Source organism: Anomaloglossus baeobatrachus, chromosome 2 (genome assembly GCF_048569485.1).
Source record: "Anomaloglossus baeobatrachus isolate aAnoBae1 chromosome 2, aAnoBae1.hap1, whole genome shotgun sequence".
In the NCBI taxonomy this organism is placed as follows: Eukaryota; Metazoa; Chordata; class Amphibia; order Anura; family Aromobatidae; genus Anomaloglossus; species Anomaloglossus baeobatrachus.
Genome location: NC_134354.1, coordinates 648,161,273 through 648,189,097, shown reverse-complemented (window position 1 = coordinate 648,189,097; position 27,825 = coordinate 648,161,273). Strand labels below are relative to the sequence as shown.

The window sequence follows — 27,825 nt, the reverse complement described above, 5'->3', positions numbered from 1 at the left end:
TACCTCATCAAATTAACAGCTAGAATGCCAAAGGTCTGCAAAGCTGGAATTGCTGCAAAGGGAAGCATTCTTTGACGAAAGCAAAGTTCAAAGGAGAAAATTATTATTTAGAGTAAAAATCATTATTTCTAACCTAGTCAATGTCTGGACAATATTTTATATTCATTATGCAACTCATTTGATAAATAAAAGTATGATTTTTTTATGGAAAAGACAAAATTGTCTGGGTGACCCCAAACTTTTGAATTGTAATGTACCTACTCTTCATTTGTTAATTAACCCTTTAACGTCCCATGACAAATGTATCAGTCATGGAGAGGTTCAGGGTGTGTGAAAAGGGCTCAGTGTAACGCACATGATAGCATCCTTGCATGCTCCTGCTCTCCTCCCCTGGTTAGGACACCAATATTCTCACCTGTCTGGGCGTCCTGCTGCAGGGGCCCCGTCCATGTCTCATGTTGCGGCTTCCCGGAGCATTTGTGCACCTTGCAGAGCTCCAGTCTCTACCTGTAGGGCATGCTGTTTTTCTTAAGAGCCAACACCCTCCTAACCCGTAAGTGCTCCCAGGTCAGCTGGGAAGCTGTAAATACTTAAGGCACCCTAGCCCTATGCTAGCTGCCTGAGCAATGAGTTTATTCATTGCTAGCTGCCCTGCCTGTATTGCAGAGTGCCGCTCCCACTACCTGCTGCTGTGAGCCACCACTTAGGCTGCCATCCATCCCAGATGGAACCTCTACACCAGCTGCTGCCACCCGTCCATCCATCCATTCCGGATGGAACTTCTACACCAGCTGTGGTGTACACTTTATACCAGAGACTGACACACCCATACACCTAAGGCCAGCCGATGCAACACCAGTCTTCCTGAGTGGCACCCGGATCCTACCTGCAGCGTAATATCTCCACCATCAGAAGTTCTGTAGAAAACCAGGTTCGAGTCCATAGTCAATCACCTCTGGGTTTTCTGAGTGATGCGGCCCAGTGATTCCACTAAAATTGCTTTGAGCCTAATACTCAGGAGCTAAGCTCTATCCAAATGCAAAAGATACCGCTTCTATTACATAACCAAGATCTGTCTCTACCATCTGTGGCAGGAGGTAAACTCTGCACAAGGCTATTAACCATTTAAATGCCTTTGTCAACTGAGTAAGGCCACGCATGTCTAGTTAGCACATGACCACATGTATGCAAATCACATACTTGGGGTTACATGACAGATTGCGCCAGTAGAATCCTGACCATGTGCGTGATGTGAGGATTCACAAATCTGTTGTCATGTAAAGTGACTGCAGACTTGAAGCCAGTGGGCTCTGGACAAGTTTTGAGCCTGGGCACCCCCTTAGCCTGCATGTTGGTAAGACGTTTGGGTCATTGTAGCATTTCTAAATCCTATAAAGACGTACAAGTTGCCTCCCCTCTCGCTTTATTATGTAGTAATGTCCCCATCCTGGGACACTTCCTGGCAAATATGTCCCCATCTTGGTATGTATGTGCCCTATCCTGGCATATTTGCCCTCATCCTGGAATACATGGTTCCCATTCTGGCATATATGTGGCTCATTTTTATATATGTACTCATCCTGGAATATGTCTCCCATCCTGGTAGATATGTACCCATACTGGGTGTTTGAGATATATATATATAATATACATATATATATATATACATATATATATAAACCAGCAAGGGAACCCCTGTTTCATTCTGTTTTTTTTCTATTGTATAATGCATATAACAGGGAGTGATGCTCTGTTTGCTGGATTTGCACTCCAGCTCCTGGCCGCTTCATTAGCCTCCTTTCTGTTCACCAGCTGATCTTGTAGGTTTTTAAAATCCAGAGAAGATGCAGTGTAGTGTAGGACCCAGCAAAGGAGGGTGGCGTGAAGGGGCGCTGTGCTGGTACTACAATGGCCATTATAATATTCCAAATACCTCCATTTATGTTATAAGGTGGAATTTATTTTGTTTTTTTCCACAGTGTGCGACTGGTGTTTTTTGTCTCATATATGCATATATATGCATATATATATATATATATAGTACAGACCAAAAGTTTGGACACACCTTCTCATTCAAAGAGTTTTCTTTATTTTCATGACTCTAAAAATTGTAGATTCACATTGAAGGCATCAAAACTATGAATGAAAACATGTGGAATGAAATACTTAAAAAAAGTGTAAAACAACTGAAAATATGTCTTATATTCTAGGTTCTTCAAAGTAGCCACCTTTTGCTTTGATTACGGCTTTGCACACTCTTGATGAGCTTCAAGAGGTAGTCACCGAAAATGGTCTTCCAACAGTCTTGAAGGAGTTCCCAAAGATGCTTAGCACTTGTTGGCTCTTTTGCCTTCACTCTGCAGTCCAGCTCACCCCAAACCATCTCGATTAGGTTCAGGTCTGGTGACTGTGGAGGCCACGTCATCTGGCGTAGCACCCCATCACTCTCCTTCTTAGTCAAATAGCTCTTACACAGCCTGGAGGTGTGTTTGGGGTCATTCTCCTTTTGATAAATAAATGATGGTCCAACTAAACGCAAACCGGATGGAATAGCACGCCGCTGCAATATGCTGTGGTAGCCATGCTGGTTTAGTAGTATGCCTTCAATTTTGAATAAATCCCCAACAGTGTCACCAGAAAAGCACCCCCACACCATCACACCTCCTCCTCCATGCTTGACGGTGGGAACTATGCATGTAGAGTCCATCCGTTTAACTTTTCTACAAAGACACGGTGGTTGGATCCAAAGATCTCAAATTTGGACTCATCAAGACCAAAGCACAGATTTCCACTGGTCTAATGTCCATTCCTTGTGTTCTTTAGCCCAAACAAGTCTCTTCTGCTTGTTGCCTGTCCTTAGCAGTGGTTTCCTAGCAGCTATTTTACCATGAAGGCCTGCTGCACAAAGTCTCCTCTTAACAGTTGTTCTAGAGATGAGAACATGTGTCCAAACTTTTGGTCTGAACTGTATATATCTACCCAACCTGGCATAAATGTCCCCCATGCTGGTATATATGTCCTCCATCTTGGTACATAATGGTATGTCTCCCATCCTGATATATATGTCCTCATCCTGAGCCTATCCTGGTATATTATGTCTTCATAATGGGACCATCTTGGTATATGTCCCCCATTCCCATCCTGATATATATGTCCCCATTCTGGGCTCCATCCCCTGGTATATACATGTCCCTCATCATGGGATGGTGTGTTCAGGGTGATGAGCTGTGTTGCTTTTACGCCAAACATATACTGTATATTGGCATTGTGCCCAAATAGTTTGATTTTGGTTTCATCTGACCAGAGCACCTTCTTCCACGTTTGGTGTCTCCCAGGTGGCTTGTGGCAAACTTTAAACAACACATTTTATGGATATCTTTGAGAAATGGCTTTCTTCTTGCCACTCTTCCATAAAGGCCAGATTTGTGCAGTGTACGACTGGTTGTTGTCCTATGGACATACTCTCCCACCTCAGCTGTACATCTCTGCAGTTCATCCAGAGTGATCATGGGCCTCTTGGCTGCATCCCTGATCAGTCTTCGCCTTGTTTGAGATGAAAGTTTGGATGGACGGTCGGGTCTTGGTAGATTTGCAGTGGTATGATTCTCCTTCCATTTCAATATGATCACTTGCACAGTGCTTCTTGGGATGTTTAAAGTTTTGGAAATCTTTTTGTAACCAAATCCTGCTTTAAACTTCTCCACAACAGTATCATAGACCTGACTGTTGTGTTCCTTGGTCTTCATGATGCTATTTGCGCTTTAAACAGATCACTGATACTATCACAGAGCAGGTGCATTTATATGGAGACTAGATTACACACAGGTGGCTTATATTTATCATCATCAGTCATTTAGGACAACATTGGATCATTTAGGGTATGTGCGCACGTTGCTTTTTACCTGCTTTTTTGCTGCTTTTTCTTCTGCGCTGTTTAATGCCAAAATGGATGTGTTCTTCTATTCAAGCAAAGTCTATGGGAATTTGGGTTTCTTGTTCACACTATGTTGTTCAAAATGCTGCCTTTTTGTGGCAGAACTTTGGTCAAAAACTCAGCTTTTCAAAGAAGCAACATGTCAATTGTTTTTGCCATTTGGGTTTTGCACTGCAAAGCTGAGTTTTTGACCAAAGTTCTGCCACAAAAAGGCAGCATTTTGCACAACATAGTGTGAACAAGAAACCCAAATTCCCATAGACTTTGCTTGAATAGAAGAACACATCCATTTTGGCATTAAACAGCGCAGAAGAAAAAGCAGCAAAAAAGCAGGTAAAAAGCAGGTAAAAAGCAACGTGCGCACATACCCTTAGAGATCCTCAATGAACTTCTGGAGTGAGTTTACTGCACTGAAAGTAAAGGGACTAATAATGTTGCACGCCCCAATTTTCAGTTTTGATTTTTTTTTTTAAAGTTTAAAATAAGCAATACATTTTGTTCAACTTCACAACTGTGCCCCACTTGTTGATTCTTCACCATAACATTACATTTTTATCTTTGTGTTTGAAGCCTGAAATGTGGGAAAAGGTTGAAACATTCAAGGGGGCAGAATACTTTCGCAAGGCACTGTATTTCCTTATCCTAGGCCCTTTCCTAGTATATACAATCCCCATTCTGTATCTAATGCTTAAAAAACCTCTACTCCCCTTCCTTTACTCCCACAACGTCCTCTATAGGCAGCGTGCAGTGGCCAGCAGCTTACATTGGGTGCTACAGCACGTCACTGTCATGCGCCTCCCCAGTCACAGTTCCGCCGTCAGCAGTTTGTATTGCAGTGCTGGTACCCGACAGGTCTCTGTGCTGCAATGTTTTCAGCTGGATGTGTACTCTCGGACGCACATCCAGCTGAAGCAGGCGCTGGGGTCGGCGGGCCCCCTGTACCCCCGGGCCCGGTCACGACCTCTGCAGCCGCGATTGTAGCGCCCCTGCTTGTAGCCTAAACCGGACAACACATTTAAAATAAAAAAAATGTAACTTTGGTATCGTTGAAATCATTTTCTAACAATCGCCACAAAAACAAAATTCAGAAAACTATGGCAGAATTGTATTTTTTTTTACCATTTTGCTCCACTGGCAATTATTTTACTATGTACAAAAAAATAAAAAAAACAAACGGAAAAATATTCTATGCCGTTCAAAGTTGCGACTCACCCCGCATAAAAAAACAAAACAGGCCCTTATAATGCTACATGGATGGACAAGGAAGAAAAAAAGTTATGGATCCTCGATGGTGGAAGGGATAACCCAAAAATGAAAAATCGCCCGGGCGCGAAGGTGTTAAGCGTACGTCATTCGGCAGCTGTGGCGCCTCCGACGCTGTATGATCCACCAATGAGAGTTCAGCTTCTATTTTCTAATCTGCGATGTCACGACGACTCTGATTGGGCGCTGTAACCAAGAAGTCCCTCAGTGCTGAGCGCTCCCCCGTGACTCGTGTACTCCACCCCGGGCTCACACCGACACCGAGCGCTCATACACTCGTGTATACCCACTAGCACACCGCGTATTACTGAACGGCTCGTCACCGAGCCATAACTCCGCCCCATTCCGTGTCACCAGACGTAGTCACATGGTGCAGTGACGTCATCTTATCCCGGTCACATGACTGTGATGTCAAGGAAGGTCCTTTAGGCCCCCGGAATCTGCATCCTCCGTTCGGCAGGGCGGAGCAGGCGCGGTGACCGCTCGGGTCTTGGCCTCGGTCGCCTCTGTATAAGGTAATGAGTCGGATTCTCCGGCGGGTTCTGTGTATCCCGGGCAGTCAGCTCCGGGCCCGGCCCTGGAAGCCCCAGAGCACTTAGATGTGACGCCGTGTGTGATACCTCGTCCCGGGCACGTACATAAGCCTGTACCCTGTCATGTGACCTGGGCACACAGCTCTGTGCTGCAGGATGGAGGGGGACTGTGGCCTGGGGTCTGCTCCAGCCATCCCCGCTCTGTCAGCCCCCGCCAGACACCGCACTGCCATAGAGAGCGCCCAGCACCAGGGAAGAGTACAGCAGTGCTATGAGCCGGCAGCCGGTCACCCCTCCCGGACTGCAGCCATTTCTGCCCACCTTGGCTTTCTCTAGAGGGGTGAATTTACTGTAAAATGGTGCCACATTTCTGCTGCCTTCACCTACAACAGATTCCTGGCAGCGGACCATGGACGGAGGCTTTGGATGTGTTCGCACCTTGTGTGTGACCAGCCTACAGGTCTGTGTATGGGAGACTCACTTATGTTCTCTCTGGCAGCCACTCATTGAGCGTACACTGAGCTGGCTCAGGGCGGTGTGATCAGACCTGTGTGTGCCAGGATCGGTGTATTATCCATGTCCATCAGCGGTCTATACTCTCCAGCTGCTGTTACACCACAATTCCCAATGTCTCCGCACACCTGTAGACTGCCCCCCCCCCCATTGCCTCCGCACACCTGTAGACTGCCCCCCCCCATTGGCTCCGCACACCTGTAGACTGCCCCCCCCCATTGGCTCCGCACACCTGTAGACTGCCCCCCCATTGGCTCCGCACACCTGTAGACTGCCCCCCCATTGCCTCCGCACACCTGTAGACTGCCCCCCCCCCCATTGGCTCCGCACACCTGTAGACTGCCCCCCCCCCCCCATTGGCTCTGCACACCTGTAGACTGCCCCCCCCCCCATTGGCTCTGCACACCTGTAGACTGCCCCCCCCCCCCATTGGCTCCGCACACCTGTAGACTGCCCCCCCCCCCCATTGGCTCCGCACACCTGTAGACTTCCCCCCCCCCATTGGCTCCGCACACCTGTAGACTTCCCCCCCCCATTGCCTCCGCACACCTGTAGACTGCCCCCCCCCCATTGGCTCCGCACACCTGTAGACTGCCCCCCCCCCCCCATTGGCTCTGCACACCTGTAGACTGCCCCCCCCCCCCATTGGCTCCGCACACCTGTAGACTGCCCCCCCCCCCATTGGCTCCGCACACCTGTAGACTGCCCCCCCCCCCCATTGGCTCCGCACACCTGTAGACTGCCCCCCCCCCCATTGGCTCCGCACACCTGTAGACTGCCCCCCCCCCATTGGCTCCGCACACCTGTAGACTGCCCCCCCCCATTGGCTCCGCACACCTGTAGACTGCCCCCCCCCCCCATTGGCTCCGCACACCTGTAGACTGTCCCCTCCCCATTGGCTCCGCACACCTGTAGACTGTCCCCATATGCCTGGAGCTATGGCTTTATACCAGCTGCAGTGATGGAGCCAGTAGACCGGTGACTTAACACTAGAAGTCCCAGAAATTTCGAGCTCCCCCCTGAAGTCCCGAAAGAGGGTCAAATGACCAAATACAATAAACTGAATAGAACTAACTAGAAAGTAAATGGCTAAACTCAATGGAAAACAACAACCTTCTGTGGTGTGACAGTAATGGCCTTAATTACAGAACAAAAGACGGTGATTATAGGATGTTAGCTAAAATCCTTCAGGTCATTCGACCCGTCTCTGGGTGCCAAAGGTAGAAATGTTAAGTCACCCCTCTCTGGGACTTCTAGTGTTAAATGTTGAACAGCCCATAAATAATGCACCTGAGACCTCCCCATTGCCCTACCTGGCAGCTCACCATGATGGGAAATGTAGTTATCATCAAACGGTGAGGATACTCCATTCAGGGTATTTACTGTTTCTTCACACATCGTAATCTCATCTGTAGTTTTCCAAAAACATAGCAAACTGCTGATATTTGCTGTCGTTTTGTGGTTGATGTGAGAACTGCCGCTCGGCTCTTATTGAAATGAATGGGAGCAAAGCTGAAGCACTTGTTAGCAGCCACTGCAGAGTGAACAGGGGGTGTTCACTGGTTACATCCAGCCATTGCCAGACTGGGTAACAGTTGATCGGAGGGCACAGCCGTTGCCACACCGGGTAACAGTTGATAGGAGGGCAGTGCTGGGTGGCAAACATTGACATTGGACCCAATTCACCAAGATTGGCATCTTTTCTCGCTGAGGAGGCATGGTGGAGCCAGGTGCTCCTGATCTGTAAAGAGGCGCATGCCTGAATCTGGATTGTCTGATGAGCATCATGGGCCTCTGTGCACCATTTCAGGGACTGGAGTCACTATTCTGGTGTAGGGAAAGCCCATGCCCATAACACCCCCTCATTCCTAACCAAGCTCTGCCCATTTTGGCAGAACTGGGAGAAACTGTTGTGAAATCAAGAAAAGTTCCAAAGTTTTTGGGCAGCTCCATGTTGTGCCAAAATCTTGCAACTTTTAAAACCGTTTTACTTGCGAATTCTGGTGAAATTGCTTTGACGAACTTGGACCATAGAGTGTTAGGGTATGTGCGCACGTTGCTTTTTACCTGCTTTTTTGCTGCTTTTTCTTCTGCGCTGTTTAATGCCAAAATGGATGTGTTCTTCTATTCAAGCAAAGTCTATGGGAATTTGGGTTTCTTGTTCACACTATGTTGTTCAAAATGCTGCCTTTTTGTGGCAGAACTTTGGTCAAAAACTCAGCTTTGCAGTGCAAAACCCAAATGGCAAAAACAATTGACATGTTGCTTCTTTGAAAAGCTGAGTTTTTGACCAAAGTTCTGCCACAAAAAGGCAGCATTTTGAACAACATAGTGTGAACAAGAAACCCAAATTCCCATAGACTTTGCTTGAATAGAAGAACACATCCATTTTGGCATTAAACAGCGCAGAAGAAAAAGCAGCAAAAAAGCAGGTAAAAAGCAACGTGCGCACATACCCAAAGAACCACCTACACAGTATGTAAAAATAAGTACTGCCATATAGCAAACAAAGCACTTATAGAAACACAGGAAAAAGAAAAGGTAGTTATATCAAACAGATTATGCACACAGAGTGTTAGTTTCTATAGTTAATATTATTTATTAAACATTACCTGTAACAAGGTGCTAGCTGGGAAATTTTGGCCTGGGGCGGCAAACACAAAGCAGTGGCACACATGTTGCGGCGGCACACCTTTACCCTGCTTATCTCTGGCCACTACATTAATGCAGCAGAGGTAAAAGGTTTTCAAAAGAACAGTTGCTGCGACATAGATATGGGAACTGGAATTAAAGGGGTTATCCGGATTATTTTGAGTTTTTTTTCATTATTAGCCTATTGGGCTACATTGGGGCAGGTAAGTAGATAGAGACCACTTACCTGCCCTGCTGTCAGCCCCTCTCCCCCGGCTCAGAGTGGTCATGTGACCGCTCCTGCCGCGATTTTGCTGCTTCCGGTCATTTCATGTCAACATGGGCAGGGCCATGTTGACATGCAAATCTGGAAACAGCATGTCGCCGCCCTGCTGGGCGGGTACTGTGCGTGGAGTCCCCGCCCCCTTCTCTGCACCCTCCCACACATTCCCCCGCACCCCGTACTCTGCCCACATCCTCCCCCTGCACTTCTGTGGGACCCGTGACCTGGGGGAGGGGCCTGGCGGCAGCTGCCGTGGTGTCAGCGCCAGCACAGGGCCCCTGCTCAGGATCACACATTCAAATATACCGGCATCACAGATGCCGGTACATTTGAAAGCGCTGATGAGAAGGAGCGTTGCGCTTCTCATCACTGTCCCGTTGTCTGTGCTCTCTTCAGCACAGCGGTGACGTCACTACTGTGCTGATATGGCCAGAGCACAGACAGCGCGTGAACGTGCAGGAGCGGCGGGGACCAAGGAAGGGTGAGTATGTACTCCCTACATGTGTTCCCTATGGGGGTAGGGTGGGGGTCGATGCAGAGCGCCGTGTGTGTGTGCGGTGCAGAGCGCCGTGTGTGCGTGCGGTGCAGAGCGCCGTGTGTGCGTGCGGTGCAGAGCGCCGTGTGTGCGTGCGGTGCAGAGCGCCGTGTGTGCGTGCGGTGCAGAGCGCCGTGTGTGCGTGCGGTGCAGAGCGCCGTGTGTGCGTGCGTGCGGTGCAGAGCCCGATGGGTGCGTGCGGTGCAGAGCCCCCGATGTGGGGCTGTTATTTGCAATGCTGTAGTGATAACAGGTCAGGTGCTGGGGCAGAATATACTGACCGGGACTGTGTGTGCAGGGGGCGGGCAGAGGGCGAGGCTGGACACTGAGGAGGGGATGGACACTGAGGCCGGGCGGTGCCAGCTCTGACTGAGGTTTTGCACAGGAAGTGGTCAGTTTGCTAGAGCTGAATGTAAACAAGGTGCTGCAGAGAATAAAGGGATAATTCAAGAGGAACAAAAGTTAGAAAACAAAAAATAACAATGTAGGGGTGTTTTTATATGACAATACAGCACAGATTAGCTTAAACTCAAAAATTTTTGTTATGTCGGACAACCCCTTTAATACATAGAACAGAACCAAGCTTACTACATAGATACAGGAACACAACTGAGCCTACTACATAACTACAGTACAAGAACTGAGCCAAATATATATATATATATATATATATATATATATATATATATATATATATATATATATATATAACACACAGAACCAAGCTTACTGCATGGATTTGGGAGCAAAAGCAAGACTACTGCATATTTTTTAGGAACAGAACTGAGCTTACTATGTAAATACAATACCAGAAGTGAGCTTACTACATAGATACGGGAACAGAACCAAGCCTACTACGTAGATACGGGAACAGAACCAAGCCTACTACGTAGATACGGGAACAGAACCAAGCCTACTACGTAGATACGGGAACAGAACCAAGCCTACTACGTAGATACGGGAACAGAACCAAGCCTACTACGTAGATACGGGAACAGAACCAAGCCTACTACGTAGATACGGGAACAGAACCAAGCCTACTACGTAGATACGGGAACAGAACCAAGCCTACTACGTAGATACGGGAACAGAACCAAGCCTACTACGTAGATACGGGAACAGAACCAAGCCTACTAAGTAGATACGGGAACAGAACCAAGCCTACTACGTAGATACGGGAACAGAACCAAGCCTACTACGTAGATACGGGAACAGAACCAAGCCTACTACGTAGATACGGGAACAGAACCAAGCCTACTACGTAGATACGGAAACAGAACCAAGCCTACTACGTAGATACGGGAACAGAACCAAGCCTACTACGTAGATACGGGAACAGAACCAAGCCTACTACGTAGATACGGGAACAGAACCAAGCCTACTACGTAGATACGGGAACAGAACCAAGCCTACTATGTAGATATTTGAACGAACTGAGCTTACTGCAGAAATACAATACCAGAAGTGAGCTTACTATATCGGTGTGGGAACATAATCAAGCTTACTGCATAGATACAGGAGGAGAACCTAGCCTACTACATAAGTACAGTACCAGGACTGAGCTTACTACATAAATATGGGAACAGAACTGAGCTTACAACATTCATACAGGAATGAAACAAACCGAGCTTACTACATAAATACAGTACCAGAACTGAGATTAGTACATAGACATGAGAACACAACTGAGCTTACTGCATAGATACGGGTACAGAACAGAACCTACTACATAAATACAGTACCAGAACTGAGCTTACGGAGTAGACACAGGAGCAAAACCAAGCTTACTACAGAAATGTGGGAATAACGAAACGTCAGAATTAAGTCTGTGGATTACAAATGGCAAATTATCATAGTTTTACCAATGTCATCCAGCAGCAAGTTGTTGAAAATAACTTAACACTAAAGATACAGTGAGGCCCTTTTGAATACCAGCTTTAAAAAAAACCCAAAACTTTGAAAACGTTTTCATCCTCAATGTGTTTTCGTATCTATGCAGTAAAATATATTCTGTTTTAGGAATCGGCTGTTTTCACACTCTGCACTCCTCACGTCACCGCTCCTTATGCAGTTTGCCTACTTACAATCACGTTCCAACCTTTCTCTTCTGCTTTTCTCAATTAAACCAATGAAAGAAGCAGAAAAAACAAGTGGTCCATGATTTTTTATCTGCACAAATTGCGTGTGGTGCAGTGATGTGATGAGTGCAGTGTGTGAAAACATCCTAATAGTACATTGCACAATGTTAGGCGTTAGAGTGAAATATTACAAGTCTACTGGACACCTCTATAAAAGGAACTTGTCACCTCGGGAAATGCTATTTATGTGTAGATACAGGGGTTATCTGCAGGTAAATAGCGTTTAAAGCCTGGTTAGCGGGCTTACTGAAAAAGCGTTGGTTACAGGGAGAAAATAAAGTTTTCTCCCTGCGTTAGGCTATGTGCGCACGTAGAGGAGTACGTTCGGGTGTCCGTCTGCAGAAACGTATATGTGCAATAAATGGCACAAAACGGAGCAGACGCTAACGCAGTGCGCTCCATAGCAGTGAACGGCCCTGTCGGGCGCATGCGTCCGGAGCACGCTTTGCAGAGTGGGGGAGGGGCGGTCCGGACGGATGCCCCGACGGGACCTGTGGACGTAGAGAAAAACGCAATGTGAAAGGAGCCTTATTAAAGCAGATTACGCCAGGAATCTAAATAAAAATGTGCTTCAAAAGCGTCCCATAAAATGAGCATAATGCCCATCCGTGTACAGATGAGGTTGCTGTGGATCTGTTCCTTCTTGTGTCACTTCTTCTTTAACCGCTTCAGGCATTGGAAACCATAAAGCGATTTAAAAAAAAAAAAAAAAGTGACCTGCTCATTCTTTGGGCAGTTTTATAGTATAGAGTAAAGGACCTCGGTGGCGGACCCCCATCATGAATAACAGCACCTCCTGGCCATGTTCACATAGCCTTATATTAGTGCCCAGTGGCACCCCTCTATAACCCCTAGACACTGGGCTAGAACCATGATATTTGGGCTAGCATATGGTCCAGATTTGTGTATATGAATACCACTTTAGTGTAACCAAACTATGAATGGTAGGATTATATTACAAGACAGACAATCCCAGGAGTTGGGCAACCAGTGCCCCTAACTTATTTTTTTTTAATTTTATTTATTTATTTATTTTTACTATATACCGTATGTATTTGAGCTTTCTCTCAAATGTACTGATGCTTTTTTGGATAAGAATAGATCTTCTTTTTTTTTCTGTTGAAAAACCACACACTACAATTGTGTCCTTGGTGTAATCTGAATCTTGGTCCAGTGGCTGATTGTATCCGTGTCCTTCCTGTCCTTTCTAATGAACCAGCAGTGTACTTTCTACAAGATGATGATATGAGAGGGAGAATAAAAAGAACGTGTGCCTGGGGGAAATAAAGATGGATAGATCGACTACCGTAGCATAACAGCTTCACATAAAGCATACCTAATGCGTATAGGTCCAACTTTTGTTATCCCTATATGTTAGGAGAGGGGTGGTCCTGCCATTTCTGCATTCTTAAAATATTTTATTAAAGGACCCTTTTTTCCTACAAAGCTGTTACTTCACTCTGTAAACCCTTTATTCAATGGTAAATTCTGTCTTCCTTGAATACAGATTTTCCCATTATTGAGATAGGAGATAACAGTTGGTGCTTATAAAGTTCCATGGAGAGAAGAGAAGCTGCAGGCAGATACCAATATTCTCCTGCACATTCTCCTGAAATGATAGTTACAGGGGTTGTCCACTACTCGGACAACCCCTTATCAGTCACAATGTTTTTCGCCATTAAAATAACAACTCTCCTCCAGTTTCGTCACCATTTGAGCGTAACTCCTCTCCCGGGGATTGCCTAACATTATGTCACACAATCCCTCTCACTCCCCACCTTCAGGCACCTCACATCTGGAGGATGAGAAACCAAGAACTCTCGTTTCCTCCAAATATATGTGATTTGTCAGAAGGAGGAGAGAGGAAAGAAGCTGATTGGCCACAGGGATTGCATCACATAACAAGGTCACATGATCCCTGGGAGATGCAGATCTGGAACAGTGCCGGCACTGTAAGTGAGTTATTGTTTTTTCCCCAGTAAAACATTGTGATTGACGAGTAGTGAACTGCTTTAAACGTGGTTTCTTTCCACATAACACCAATGGAGAGGTGTAAAGGGGGCTTTACATGCAGCGACATCGGTAGAGATGTCGCTCTTGAAAGCACCCGTCGCTTGTGCGTCACAGGAAAATCGCTGCCCGTGGCGCACAATATCGCTAACACCCATCACACATACTTACCTTCCTAACAACGTCGCTGTGGGCGGCGAGCAACCTCTTCGTTAAGGGGGAGGTTTGTGCTCCGTCACAGCGACGTCACACAGCGGCCGACCAATAGAAGCAGAGGGGCGGAGAGGAGACGCATTAACGACACGCCCACCTCATTGCCGGAGGACGCAGGTAAGCTGTTCGTGGTTCCCGGGTGTCACACGTAGCGATGTATGCTGCCTCAGGAACGACGAACAACCTACGTCCACAACGACCAACGAGATTTTGAAAATGAACGACGTGTCAACGATCAACGATTAGGTGAGTATTCTTGATTGTTAACAGACATTCGTAGCTGTACACGCAACGACGTCGCTAACGACGCTGGATGTGCGTCACGAAATCCGTGACCCCGACGACATCTCGTTGGAGATATCGTTGCATGTAACGGGGCCTTTAGTTGTTTCCATTTAAGTCAGAGAGTATTTTGTTCAGCTGGGATTTTGATATATATTACACATATGTTGAGTATTTCATTTTGATAGATTAACACCTCAAGGAAATATAAAATGTTTTGGTTTTTTTTTTTCTTTTCATACTATGTGATGAACTTTATGACCCTGATTCATCAATACTGCCATTTTGTCCTCCAATCTTATGCCAGGATGTACTAAATTCATTAGGAGGCGTCTGCCCCTTAAAGGTGTGTTCTCAAATGGATTTAATTCGTTAGCATGAAAAAAAGCAAGTTTGCAATTGACTTGCTTTTTCTATCTGCTGTCATTCTCCTGCAGTGATAATTTTATTCTTTCATACTCCACAGCTGGTTCCCATGGAGCTCGAGGTCTAGAGAATGTCCAGACCCAGGGTGTATGTGCAGTAGTCACATTCCAGGAGAGCGGGTAAGGCTGCTTTCACACATGATATGGAGGAGGGTGGAGGTGGGGAAGATCAGGACCCAGAGGTAGGTAGCTGGGTAACAGTTAGAAGAAGAGGTAGGGGGAAAAGTGTCAGGGAGCCTAGTCCAGACCTGGCACAACCTAGTAAATATGCCTGTTTGGCTGATATTAGGAATGAAGGGCCTGGACTAGGGTCACTACAGCGGGATGTTGCTCCTAGCAACCAGGAAAACAACTGCTGTAGGAAGGAGGGAAATAGGAGTGCAGCAAAGCCCAGACAGATGTTGGTGGTAGGGGACTCTATAATTAGGCGGACAGACAGGGTCATCTGTCGCCGAGACCGTGAATGCCGAACAGTGTGTTGTCTGCCGGGTGCTCGGGTTCGGCATATTGCGGATCGGATAGACAGATTGCTGGGTGGGGCTGGGGAAAACCCAGCGGTCATGGTGCACATTGGTACTAATGACAAAGTTAGAGGCAGGTGGAAGGTCCTTAAAAATAATTACAGGGAACTAGGAGAGAAGCTGAAGTCCAGGACCTCCAAGGTGGTGTTTTCAGAAATACTACCGGTGCCACGAGCGGCACTAGAAAGACAGTTGAGCTTAGGGAGATAAATATGTGGCTTAGAAATTGGTGCAGGAAGGAAGGGTTCAGGTTCATGGAGAACTGGGCCGACTTCTCAGTCGGCTACAGGCTCTACGGTAGGGACGGGCTGCACCTCAATGGGGAAGGTGCAGCTGTGCTGGGGGAGAAAATGGTCAGACGGATGGAGGAGCTTTTAAACTAGGATCGGGGGGAGGGAGGGTAGTGGAGCAAATAAGGGGAGAGATGGAGCAGATAGAGACAGTGAGACGGTAGGGGTCAATGAAGGATTAGGGGGGGGGTGGGACATACAAGGAAGGTAGGGAGGCTAGGAGTAATAAAGGTGTTAATAGGATTAAATGTCTACTGGCAAACGCAAGAAGTCTTGCAAACAAAATGAATGAATTGGAGACACTTATGTCAACCATGGATTATGATGTGGTGGGCATTACGGAAACCTGGCTGGATGAAAGCCATGACTGGGTGACAAACATACAGGGTTATAGTACATTTAGGAAGGACAGGAAAGGCCAAAAAGGTGGTGGGGTGTGTATATTTATCAAATCTAACCTAAAACCTGTGTTGTATGATGACATTGAGGGGAACAGCAACAATGTAGAGTCAGTATGGGTAAATGTACATGGGGAGGGGAATAATGGAAAAATGCCAATTTGTAGTTTGCTCAACAAATAGAGGGTGAAATGCTGGAACAAATTGAAAAGGCAGCTAATAATAATAATCGGGTTCTTATTATGGGGGATTTCAACTATCCAGACATACAGTGGGACATAGAATCTTCTGGTTCTGCTAAAAGCTGTAAGTTCTTATCTACTATTCAAGACCATTTCCTCTCTCAGATGGTAGATGAACCGACCAGGGGAGATAATTTGCTAGATCTGGTCCTGTCAAATAGACCGGATACAATTTCAGATCTACAGGTCCGGGAGCACTTGGGCACCAGCGATCATATGGTAAGCTTCAACATAATATTCAATAGAACATTTCAAAGGGGGAATGCTAAAACCTGGAATTTTAGGAAAGCTGATGTCAACAAATTAAGGGAAGAGCTTAAATGTGTAGATTGGGACAAAGTCATAATAACTGGGGATACCGAACATAAATGGGGTAAGTTTAAGGATATACTGCTAGAGTCCTGTAAAAAATGTATACCCTCTGGTAATAAAATGTCCAGGAATAAAAAGAAACCGCTATGGATAAATAAGACTGTACAAAGTATAATAAAACAAAAACAAAGGGCATTTAAAATCTTAAAGGATGAGAATACAGAAATAGCATTTCAGAAGTATAAAGATATCAATAGGAAATGTAAAAAAGAAATCAAACAAGCAAAATTAGCTACTGAAACAAAAATCGCCAATGACATTAAAATAAATCCCAAAATCTTTTATAAATACATTAATGCCAAAAGGAAAACAAAGGATAGTATTGGCCCCTTAAAATATAATAAGTTAGTTATAGAGGACAAACAAAAGACTGAGATATTAAATAGGCATTTCTCATCTGTATTCACCAAGGAACTGACTGTACCAGGGATCATTCAACAAGTGAAAAATCAAAGTTCACCACCCGATACAATTAATTTAACACAAGATGAAGTACGCCTACGTCTGAGTAAATTAAACATTGACAAATCCCCAGGGCCAGATGGCATTCATCCACGAATATTGAGGGAATTGAGCTCCGTAATCGACAGACCGCTGTATCTCATCTTTTTAGACTCACTTGTAACAGGGTTGATGCCTCAGGATTGGAGGATTGCTGATGTGGTACCGATATTTAAGAAAGGTAAGAGGGTAGATCCAGGCAACTACCGTCCAGTAAGCCTGACATCAGTAGTATGCAAAGTTTTTGAGGGCATTTTAAGGGATGACATGCAAAAATATATTGCAGAAAATATGATAACTGACAAACAGCATGGATTCATGAAAGACAAGTCGTGTCTAACCAACCTGTTGGGGTTCTATGAGGGGGTAAGTTCAAACCTGGATATTGGTAATGCAGCTGATGTGATTTATTTGGACTTTGCACAGGCATTTGATACTGTACCACATAATAGCCTTATACTAAAGCTCCAGAAGCAAGGACTAGGGGACACAATATGCAACTGGGTAAGGAATTGGCTAAAAGATAGGAAACAAAGAGTAGTCATAAATGGTACATTCTCTAAATGGGCTATAGTCAGCAGTGGGGTGCCACAGGGATCTGTGCTTGGACCGATTCTTTTTAATCTCTTTATTAATGACCTTGTGGATGGGATTGATAGTACAGTGTCAGTCTTTGCCGATGACACCAAACTATGTAGGATATTAAAAACTGACCTTGATAGTACAATATTACAAAAAGATCTGGATAAGATGTCAGAATGGGCAGATACTTGGCAAATGAGATTTAATGTTGATAAATGTAAAGTAATGCACCTAGGACGGAGTAATCCTATAACTGCGTATACATTAAATGGAAGTAAACTCGGGACTACAGAACAGGAGAAGGACTTGGGTATTCTCATTACAAATAAGCTGAGCAGAAGCACTCAATGTCAAGCAGCAGCTGCAAAAGCAAACAAGATTTTAGGGTGTATAAAAAGAGAGATTGGATCCCATGATCCCAACGTATTGTTACCCCTCTATAAATCACTTGTAAGGCCACATCTGGAATATGGGGTCCAGTTTTGGGCTCCACATTTTAAAAAAGACATTCAGAAGTTAGAGTCAGTTCAAAGGCGGGCAACTAGACTATTACTAGGAATGGAAGGCCTTCCATATTATGACAGGTTGAAAAAGTTAGATATGTTTAGCTTAGAAAAAAGACGTCTCAGAGGAGATCTCATTTATATCTATAAATATATGTGTGGTCAATATAAAGGACTGGCACATGACTTATTTCTTCCAAAGACAGTACTAAGGACCAGGGGGCACTCACTGCAAGTGGAAGAAAAGCGATTCCAACAGCTAAATAGGAAAGGGTTCTTTACAGATAGAGCAGTCAGACTGTGGAATGCCCTACCACAAGAGGTAGTAATGGCAGATACTATAACAGCTTTTAAAAAAGGGCTGGATGATTTCCTCACTACACACAACATTGTTGGTTATAAATGACTTTGTGACTAAATGTAGAACTGGTGGAGGAAGGTTGAACTAGATGGACCTAGGTCTTTTTTCAACCTAAGTAACTATGTAACATCCGGTTTTTGCTGAGCGGCACAATAAAACGCTTTGCAGAAAAAACGCAACCGTTTTTTTTGCCGCAGGTTGCGTTTTTTTCTGCATAGACTTGCATTAGCGCCGTGTTGTGCCGCATGGCCTTGCGTCCATTTTTTGCCGGATGCGGCATATTTAGCCCATGCGGCGGCCGGATGGAACGTTGCCTGGCACGTTTATTTGTGCGGCGAAAAAACCGCATCGCGCCAGATGCGTTTTTTTGCACTGCGAATGCTCCGTATCAAGCTGCATCCGTCAAACGAACGGGCCGCATGGAAAAACTTATGCAAAGGATCCATTTTTTTCGCCGCATCCGTTGCATAGGTTTTTTTTGAGCCGGATTGAGCCGCACTGCAAAAACCGTTTGTGTGAAAGCAGCCTAAAGGTGGTGTCACACACAGCGACAACGACGTCGCTGCTACGTCACCATTTTTTTGTGACGTTGCAGCGACGTCCCGTCGCTGTCGCTGTGTGTGACATCCAGCAACGAGCTGGCCCCTGCTGTGAGGTCGCCGCTCGTTGCTGAATGTCCAGCTTCATTTTTTGGTCGTCGCTCTCCCGCTGTGACGCACACATCGCTGTGTGTGACAGCGAGAGAGCGACGAAATGAAGCGAGCAGGGAGCAGGAGCCAGCATCTGGCAGCTGCGGTAAGCTGTAACCAAGGTAAACATCGGGTAACCAAGGTGGTTATCCGATATTTACCTTCGTTACCAGCCTCCGCCGCTCTCACGCTGCCAGCGCCGGCTCCTGCTCTCTGCACTGTGACATGTAGCTGCAGTACACATCGTGTAATTAACCCGATGTGTACTGTAGCTAGGAGAGCAGGGAGCCAGCGCTCAGTGTGCGCGGCTCCCTGCTCTCTGCACATGTTGCAGCACAGCGACGAGTGCCGTTATGATCGCTGCTGCGTCCCTGTGTTTGACAGCTAAGCAGCGATCATAACAGTGACTTACAAGGTCGCTGCTACGTCACAGAAAATGGTGACGTAACAGCGACGTTGTTGTCGCTGTCGTTTAGGGTACCTTCACACTTAGCGATGCAGCAGCGATCCGACCAGCGATCTGACCTGGTCAGGATCGCTGCTGCATCGCTACATGGTCGCTGGTGAGCTGTCAAACAGGCAGATCTCACCAGTGAACAGCCCCCAGCCAGCAGCGACGTGCAAGCGACGCTGCGCTTGCACGGAGCCGCCGTCTGGAAGCTGCGGAGACTGGTAACTAAGGTAAACATCGGGTATGGTTACCCGATGTTTACATTAGTTACCAGTGTGAGCAGGGAGCAGGGAGCCGCGCACACTAAGCGCTGGCTCCTTGCTCTCCTAGCTACAGTACACATCGGGTTAATTAACCCGATGTGTAATGCAGCTACATGTGCAGAGAGCCGGAGCCGGCAGCACAGGCAGCGTGAGAGCTGCAGAGGCTGGTAACTAAGGTAAATATCGGGTAACCACCTTGGTTACCCGATGTTTATCTTGGATACAGCTTACCTCAGCTGTCAGACGCCGGCTCCTGCTCGCTTCATTTGTCGCTCTCTTGCTGTCACACACAGCGATCTGTGTGTCACAGCAGGAGAGCGGCTTTGAAGAAAACGAACCAGGGCTGTGTGTAACGAGCAGCGATCTCGCAGCAGGGGCCAGATCGCTGCTCAGTGTCACACACAGCGAGATCGCTAATGATGTCACTGCTGCGTCACAAAAAGCGTGACTCAGCAGCGATCTCGGCAGCGAGCTCGCTGTGTGTGAAGCACCCCTTAGTGTGACCCCAGCTTAAGTTAACATCCCAGTCAGCTCTCTCCTGCCCATTGATTTCCATACAGTAATTAGCTGCTCACCTCCCTCCTCTCCCTCTTATCTTCTGAAGAGATGCACTTATAAATCACCAGTCCAACAGCTTCCAGAGCAGGTCTGCTAATCACTGCTCTCACTGTCTGGAGCTGTGTACTTTTTCAAACGCCCTGTCATCTCTGTGCAAATATAGTGATAGCAGTGTAGAGAATGTAGAGTTGTGTGCTGCTCAATAGACAACTCTCTAAACCCCCTGTAATGAATGTGGTGCATGTTCCAGCTGCTGTGGCTTGTCCCCATCCTGCTAAACACAATCCACTTTTCAAAAGTTAGTGATGTAAAAACATCAAAAGCTACAACATGTTTGCAGAACTAGAAGTTGCAAAAGTATTTTGCGACATTTCAAGTCGTTTTACACCAGACTTTTGGTGGAATCTGATAAATCAGGGCGGTTGTGTAATGATTGATACATCTGCAAGACTTCTTAACGTTTAGTATCGTGCACTCGTGACCCGCTAAAATATTTTGTCCCCAGGCCAGGCCTTACATTCCTGTGCTGTGGACCATGCATAATGGGCTTAAACCTCAGTGCCATGGTTATATTATCTCCATAAGTCTTTTCTTTGTTTCTTGCTTATTCTTGCCTGTCTTTTCAGCCATTTTATTTAATTTTGGCTGATTTAGTGATCAAATTGGCTTATTCATAATACATTTTCATGGCACCCAGCTCACTTTTATAGTAATAAGGTCCAGGGGCTTCACAACTGAGCCTACTACATAACTACAGTACAAGAACTGAGCCAAATTATATATATTTATTATTATTATTATTATTATTATTATTATTATTATTATTATTATTATTAATATTATTATTATTATTATTATTATTACTCAGACACGTCTATATAAATGCGAGAGCTCCTGGTCGCAGCCGGTTTATGGTGAAATGATCATCATCCCACTTCCAGATTATGGCCCCAACAGTGCTCAATGGACTTTTCAGTAGTTTACAAATTCTTCTGCACACATTAAAATGAGTGTTTTGCAACAGTAAGGTTGCGCTCAGACAGCTCACTGGTTTTACCCATCATGGGATGTTTCTCATTACCTTGGTAATGAGACACCCTTTTATGGGCCTTCCGGAATAGCAGTGTTTTGGACAGTGTGTTTTCTCACAAGCACCTTGGATGGGATTTGTAGACATCCCATGCCCACTTTGCTTCTTTTAGATGCGCCATAAACGGACATGTGGCACGGCTTTCTGAACCGTAGCATGTCAGTTTATTTTTGTGGAGACGCTAGTGCTCTGAGCAGGAATGCACAGCGAAATTATGCGACATCCGTAGTCCTGTCAGCTGTAATGGAATCCAATCCAAACTAGACACTGTCCAATCAACAGGCAAGGACAAAAGAAAACTCTTCTAAAACACTTCAAAAACTCTTGAAAATTGCTTCAGAAAATGAAAAACTCCTCGAAAGACTGAGCGTTTTCTGATGCAGTTTTCACTAGAAAATTAGTTGGTTTTCAAAACAACAAATAATAAAAAAAAAATAACAAAAAACTGTGTGCACATGGTTGTCTGGCTACAACTGGATGAAGGAGGTATTCTATAATATAGCAAATTGGGATTCTGATCTGGCATATATCCTAAATCATATGAAAAGGCTTGTTAAAAGGCCACTTTTAGGATGCTACTTCCAATAGGTGGCGCTAGAGTTTGTCTCCTTTCCTGGAGTGACAATTTCTATAATATAATTTTTTGGGTTGTGTGATGTCAGACCTTCACTAATCCTCATCTCATTCCATCATATATTTAAAGGCCTCAATATGTGTAATGACACAATAATTAAGGAATAGCTGTTGAGCTTTATGTAGCATCATTATGGTTTTATAGTGGTGTATTAAAGGAAACCTGTCTGCAGATTTTTGCTATGTAATCTGAGAGTAAGCTTATATAGGGCAGGAGAGCCCGAGTACAGAGTTGTCACTTAAGCTTAGGTCACACGTAGCGACGCAGCAGCGATCACGACGACGATCTGACGTTATCAGGATCGCTGCTGCGTCGTTACATGGTCGCTGGTGAGCTGTCAAACAGGCAGATCTCACCAGTGACCAGCCCCCAGCCAGCAGCGACGCGTGGAAGCTATGCTGCGCTTGGTAACTAAGGTAAATATCGAGTAACCAAGCAAAGTGCTTCGCTTGGTTACCCGATATTTACCTTGGTTACCAGCGCACACCGCTTAGCGCTGGCTCCCTGCACTCGTAGCCAGAGTACACATCGGGTTAATAAGCAAACCGCTTTGCTTATAGTTACCCGATGGGTACCTTGGCTACGTGTGCAAGGAGCAGGCAGCCTGCTTCAAGAAGCTGCGGACGCTGGTAACGAAGGTAAATATCGGGTAACCAAGCCTTTGCTTGGTTACCCGATATTTACCTTGGTTACCAGCGTCCGCAGAAGCCGGCTCCCTGCACATTCAGTTCGTTGCTCTCTCGCTGTCAAACACAGCGATGTGTGCTTCACAGCGGGAGAACAACTAAAAAATGGTCCAGGACATTCAGCAACAACCGGCGACCTCACAGCAGGGGCCAGGTTGTTGCTGGATGTCACACACCGCGACATCGCTAGCAAGGTCGCTGCTACGTCACAGAAAATGGTGACTTAGCAGTGACGTCGTCGTCGCGGTCGTTGTGTGTGACATCACCATTAGGCTATGTGCTGTAGTTTCAATCCAATCAGCATTTTATCAGCAGGAGCTTATCACTACAGGACTACTTCTCATGTACAGAGCAGTCAGGCTAATCTGAGTAACCTTGCTCCCACAAATGATTTGCAGCTTGCTGACAATTCACAGTGTACACAGGAAGCCCTCAGTCAGGGCTGTGGGCAGGATATACACACAGCAGAAGACTTGGCTCTGCTACATCTACATCACGCAAAACAGGGATTCTATAAAAACGACACCAAGCGGGCCATTAAGTGATCCATCCCTGGAATCAGACTGTCTTGCCCTATATTATGCTGCTCTCAGATAATATAGCAAAAAAAAAACCTGATGACCAATTCCCTTTAACAGCTTTACAATTACAATCTGTGTTTTTCATTTACATCATATAAGTACGTTCCATAGCCCGGAGGTCTTACCCTGTGTATGCATAGAGTTGTTTACAAGGATTTTGGAGTTGGTTCTGTTCTAAAATCCATATGAAAAACCTTTTCTCAATTACTCTTTGAACAATCTCCCGACTTGATTTTTGTGTAAAATCACATTTATCCTGGACATGGAGCTGTATTTTACCATGTGGGGGAGAAACATTTCAACTCCTTTAGGAAATTTAGCTTGAAAAAAAAAAATAAAATAAAACTATGACTCTATAATTGTATTTTCTTGGTGATGGTTTTCGGATGGAATATTAAAAATCCATGTAAATAAGTGTGCACAAAGCCTTAAGGTGGTGTCACACACAACGACAACGACGTCACTGCTACGTCACCATTTTCTGTGACGTTGCAGCGACGTCCCGTCGCTGTCGCTGTGTATGACATCCAGCAACGAGCTGGCCCCTGCTGTGAGGTCGCCGCTCGTTGCTGAATGTCCAGCTTCATTTTTTTGGTCGTCGCTCTCCCGCTGTGACGCACACATCGCTGTGTGTGACAGCGAGACAGCGACGAAATGAAGCGAGCAGGAAGCAGGAGCCGGCATCTGGCAGCTGCGGTAAGCTGTAACCAAGGTAAACATCGGGTAACCAAGGTGGTTATCCGATATTTACCTTCGTTACCAGCAGGGCTGTGGAGTCGGTAAGCCAAACCTTCGACTCCGACTCCTCAAATTCTCTTGCACCGACTCCGACTCCGGCTCCGACTCCGGCTCCGACTCCGACTCCTACATATATTGCTTATAGTTAGGTGAAAAATTTATTGTAGTACATGAATATGTGTATGTGAACATCAGACATTTAATAATTTTTATGATACAATAATCAAGATATTTGGATAGAACATAAAATATATTTATTGGAATACAACTTTAGAACACAAAAAACTGTAATAAATTGTAAATATGTAATACACTATGTAATATACAGTAGATTACATATATATCTTGTGTGTGTGTATATACACTGTATATATATATATATATATGTATATACAGTGTATATACACACACAAGATATATATGTAATCTACTGTATATTACATAGTGTATTACATATTTACAATTTATTACAGTTTTTTGTGTTCTAAAGTTGTATTCCAATAAATATATTTTATGTTCTATCCAAATATCTTGATTATTGTATCATAAAAACAATTAAATGTCTGATGTTCACATTGTACTACAATACATTTTTCACTTAAATATAAGCATTATACTAAATGTTATTATTTAGTAAAATATTCAGCACATTCTGCATTGCACTCCTGTCCCCAATTTATTATATATTTTAGGAGTCGGAGTCGGTGCATTTTATACCGACTCCGACTCCACCAAAATGAGCTCCGACTCCGACTCCACGACTCCGACTCCACAGCCCTGGTTACCAGCCTCCGCCGCTCTTGCTGCTAGTGCCGGCTCCTGCTCTTTGCACATGTAGCTGCAGTACACATCGGGTTAATTAACCCTATGTGTACTGTAGCTAGGAGTGCAGGGAGCCAGCGCTCAGTGTGCGCGGCTCCCTGCACATGTTGCAGCACAGCGACGCGTGTCGTTATGATCGCTGCTTCGGCTGCTGTTTGACAGCTAAGCAGCGATCATAACAGCGACTTACAAGGTCGCTGTTACGTCACAGAAAATGGTGACGTAACAGCGACGTCGCTGTCGTTTAGTGTGACCCCAGCTTTAGTCTTTTTACGCTGCTGATTTGTAATCTCTTGCATAATAATTCTGAAGAATGCTTCATCCTTATCATTGGCTTCTTAGTAATCAGCTGATTTTCGTTGCCGTTAAAAAAAAAAATAAAAATATATTGATGATTTTATAGATTTAGACAAATGTAGTCCTGCACATCCGGCTCACCTGTCACGACAGTCGGCACAAGTCAGATCAGTTAAACACGGGATTCTCATTCCGGAAACTGGTACAGGTGCCATAAATGAGACCCGAATTTATAGGGATTAGGTTTTTTTTGTGTGGTTAAATATATCTTTGTACCGTGTTGGCCAGTAGAGATAAAAAAATTGTTTAAAAGAACTGAAGTCCTCAGTGGTATCACTCAGTGGTATCACTCAGTGGTATCACTCAGTGGTATCACTCAGTGGTATCACTCAGTGGTATCACTCAGTGGTTACAAAAAAAGTACTTTTTTTTTTTTTCCCCAAATTTGCAGATTGCTACTTTTTTCAGCATTTTTGCTGCATTTTTTTTTTTTTTTTCACCCATTTGAAATGGATGAGATAAAAACACAAACGTGTATTTATGAACTGTACGACGATGCGTTATTTACACACCGAAAACACTCAGCATCGAAAACTCTTACTGATTGTGGGAACATAGCTTTAAAGGGAACCTGTTACCAGATTTGACGACTATAAACTGCGGCCACCACCAGTGAGCTCTTATATACAGTATTCCAGAACTCTGTATATAAGGGCCCAGGTTGCTCTGTATATATTAAATAGCATTTTTATTATACTCTTCTAGGGGGCGGTCCACTCCGATGGGCGTCACTTCTCTCCGGTCTGGCACCGCCTCTCTGCTGCGATGGCCGTCCTCCTTCTTTGCAGGCCCGTGTGCATGACACATCTTACATGGCAGATCAAATTGCAATGCACATGTGTGGGTGGTCTTTGACCTTACCTTGTTTTATTGTGCATTACAGTACTTTTGATCTGCACTCAGCAGGGCAGATCATAGTGCGCCTGCGCAGGACCGCAATGTTGGCCTGTGTGGGTGACGTAAGACGCTCCATGCACACGGACCTGCAAAGGAGGAGGACGTCCATTGCAGCAGACAGAAGGCACCGGAATGGAGAGCTGCGACACCCATCAGACTGGACCTCCCCCTTTGTGAGTGTGGCACCCCTGAGGCTCCCGTCGCCACAGAGGTACTGCACCTTAGCCAGAGGTGTGGTATCCCATCCTGGGTAGGAAGGGGGTCATCTACCGGTTCACAGACAAAACCGCACACAGATTGTTGGGTCAGAGTTTAAGGCAGGTACCCCATTAATGCTGAGGAGCAGCAACCAGTATATCTGGTTATAGGGCCTTAAGTCCCATTCACTGTCCTAGGGAGGGTGGAGCCTGGCAGAGGGAGTGTGGGAGGAGTCAGTGGAGTAGTTAGGAAAACCGGTTAGTTCAAGTTTGAACTAGGCAGTGTAGGCAGTCTGTCAGAGAAGTGACAGTGGACAGGGGTCTGTGACAGGAAGTCTGAGAGAAAGGAGTGAGGAGACTGGGTTTTTGTGGTGAAGACCCTGGGGCCCTGCTAGGTCCAGGTGACACCGAGAAAAGGGTTCCAGAGTGCCACGGATGTGCGGGAGGCCTCCGTGGACTTGTTCCACCAAGAACACCGGGGTGGAGGAATCTGGTCGCAACAACGGGGACGGATCCCAGGCTAAAGGAAAATTAGTAATTCGAAGGCTCGGTAGATTATTCAGGCACCCGAGGCCACAACCTGCCACCCATCACCTGCAAGGGGGAGCATTAAAAGGACTGAGGTCAGCCACCCTTTGGACCGGCTCTGTGGCGGAGGCGCAGGACAGTCTAGTGAAGGTCGGCACTAGTGAGACGGCCAGGGAAGGCACATTGAGGGGTGCACCGGTACTGACCTTTGACCTGCTCGGGATTGGCGGAGACCCAGAACAGTGAATCCCGGCATACCACGGGTAACCGGCCAACGCAACAGTGAGTAAAAACATCATACCTGCAAGCCTCGTGTCGTCTGCTTTGTCCTGCACCTCATCAACATCCACCATAGACTTTACAAACGGTTGCTCCGGGGTACCGCTCCACCTGTGGGGAGCAAGAAACACCTCAGCTGCCATAACACCAGCCCCGGAGGTCCCGTCCAGCAGCCGCGGCTCCAAAGCCGTAATCCACAGGTGGCGTCACGAATCTTATATAAACTTTATTATTACCATCTACCTCAATACCGCCACATTTTAAATTGACTCTGCCAGGGTCACTGAGTCGGGCCCCGCCACCGCTGACTACCCCGGACTAGTCCGGCCCGACACCGAGTCACCTAAGGCCCTGGGGCGGACGAGTCATAAGCATAATTGTTTTTTACGTTACACAAAGCGGCCTGGGCTATTATACACAGCATTCCAGAATACTGTATATAAGAGCCTATTGGTAGTGGCTGCAGTTTATCGTCACCAAATCTTTTGACAAGTTCACTTTAAAGCAAAGCTGTCAGGTGCAATA

The 27,825-nt window shown here is 45.7% G+C and overlaps 1 protein-coding gene across 3 annotated transcripts in view; it reads left to right on the top strand.

The window, feature by feature from the left end:
- Nucleotides 1-5,574: 5,574 nt before the first annotated feature.
- The window catches only part of RAB5B (RAB5B, member RAS oncogene family), a 73,553-nt gene continuing 51,302 nt past the window's right edge, over nt 5,575-27,825 (top strand). Inside the window, exons 1-2 of one of the 3 annotated variants that reach the window (XM_075336990.1) lie at nt 5,575-5,712; nt 14,802-14,880. The gene's annotated coding sequence lies outside the window, so the exon portion shown is untranslated. Of the gene's footprint in view, nt 5,713-5,946; nt 6,191-14,801; nt 14,881-27,825 lie in introns of those variants that run through there. The other 2 variants (XM_075336989.1, XM_075336991.1) reach the window with 2 other exon arrangements.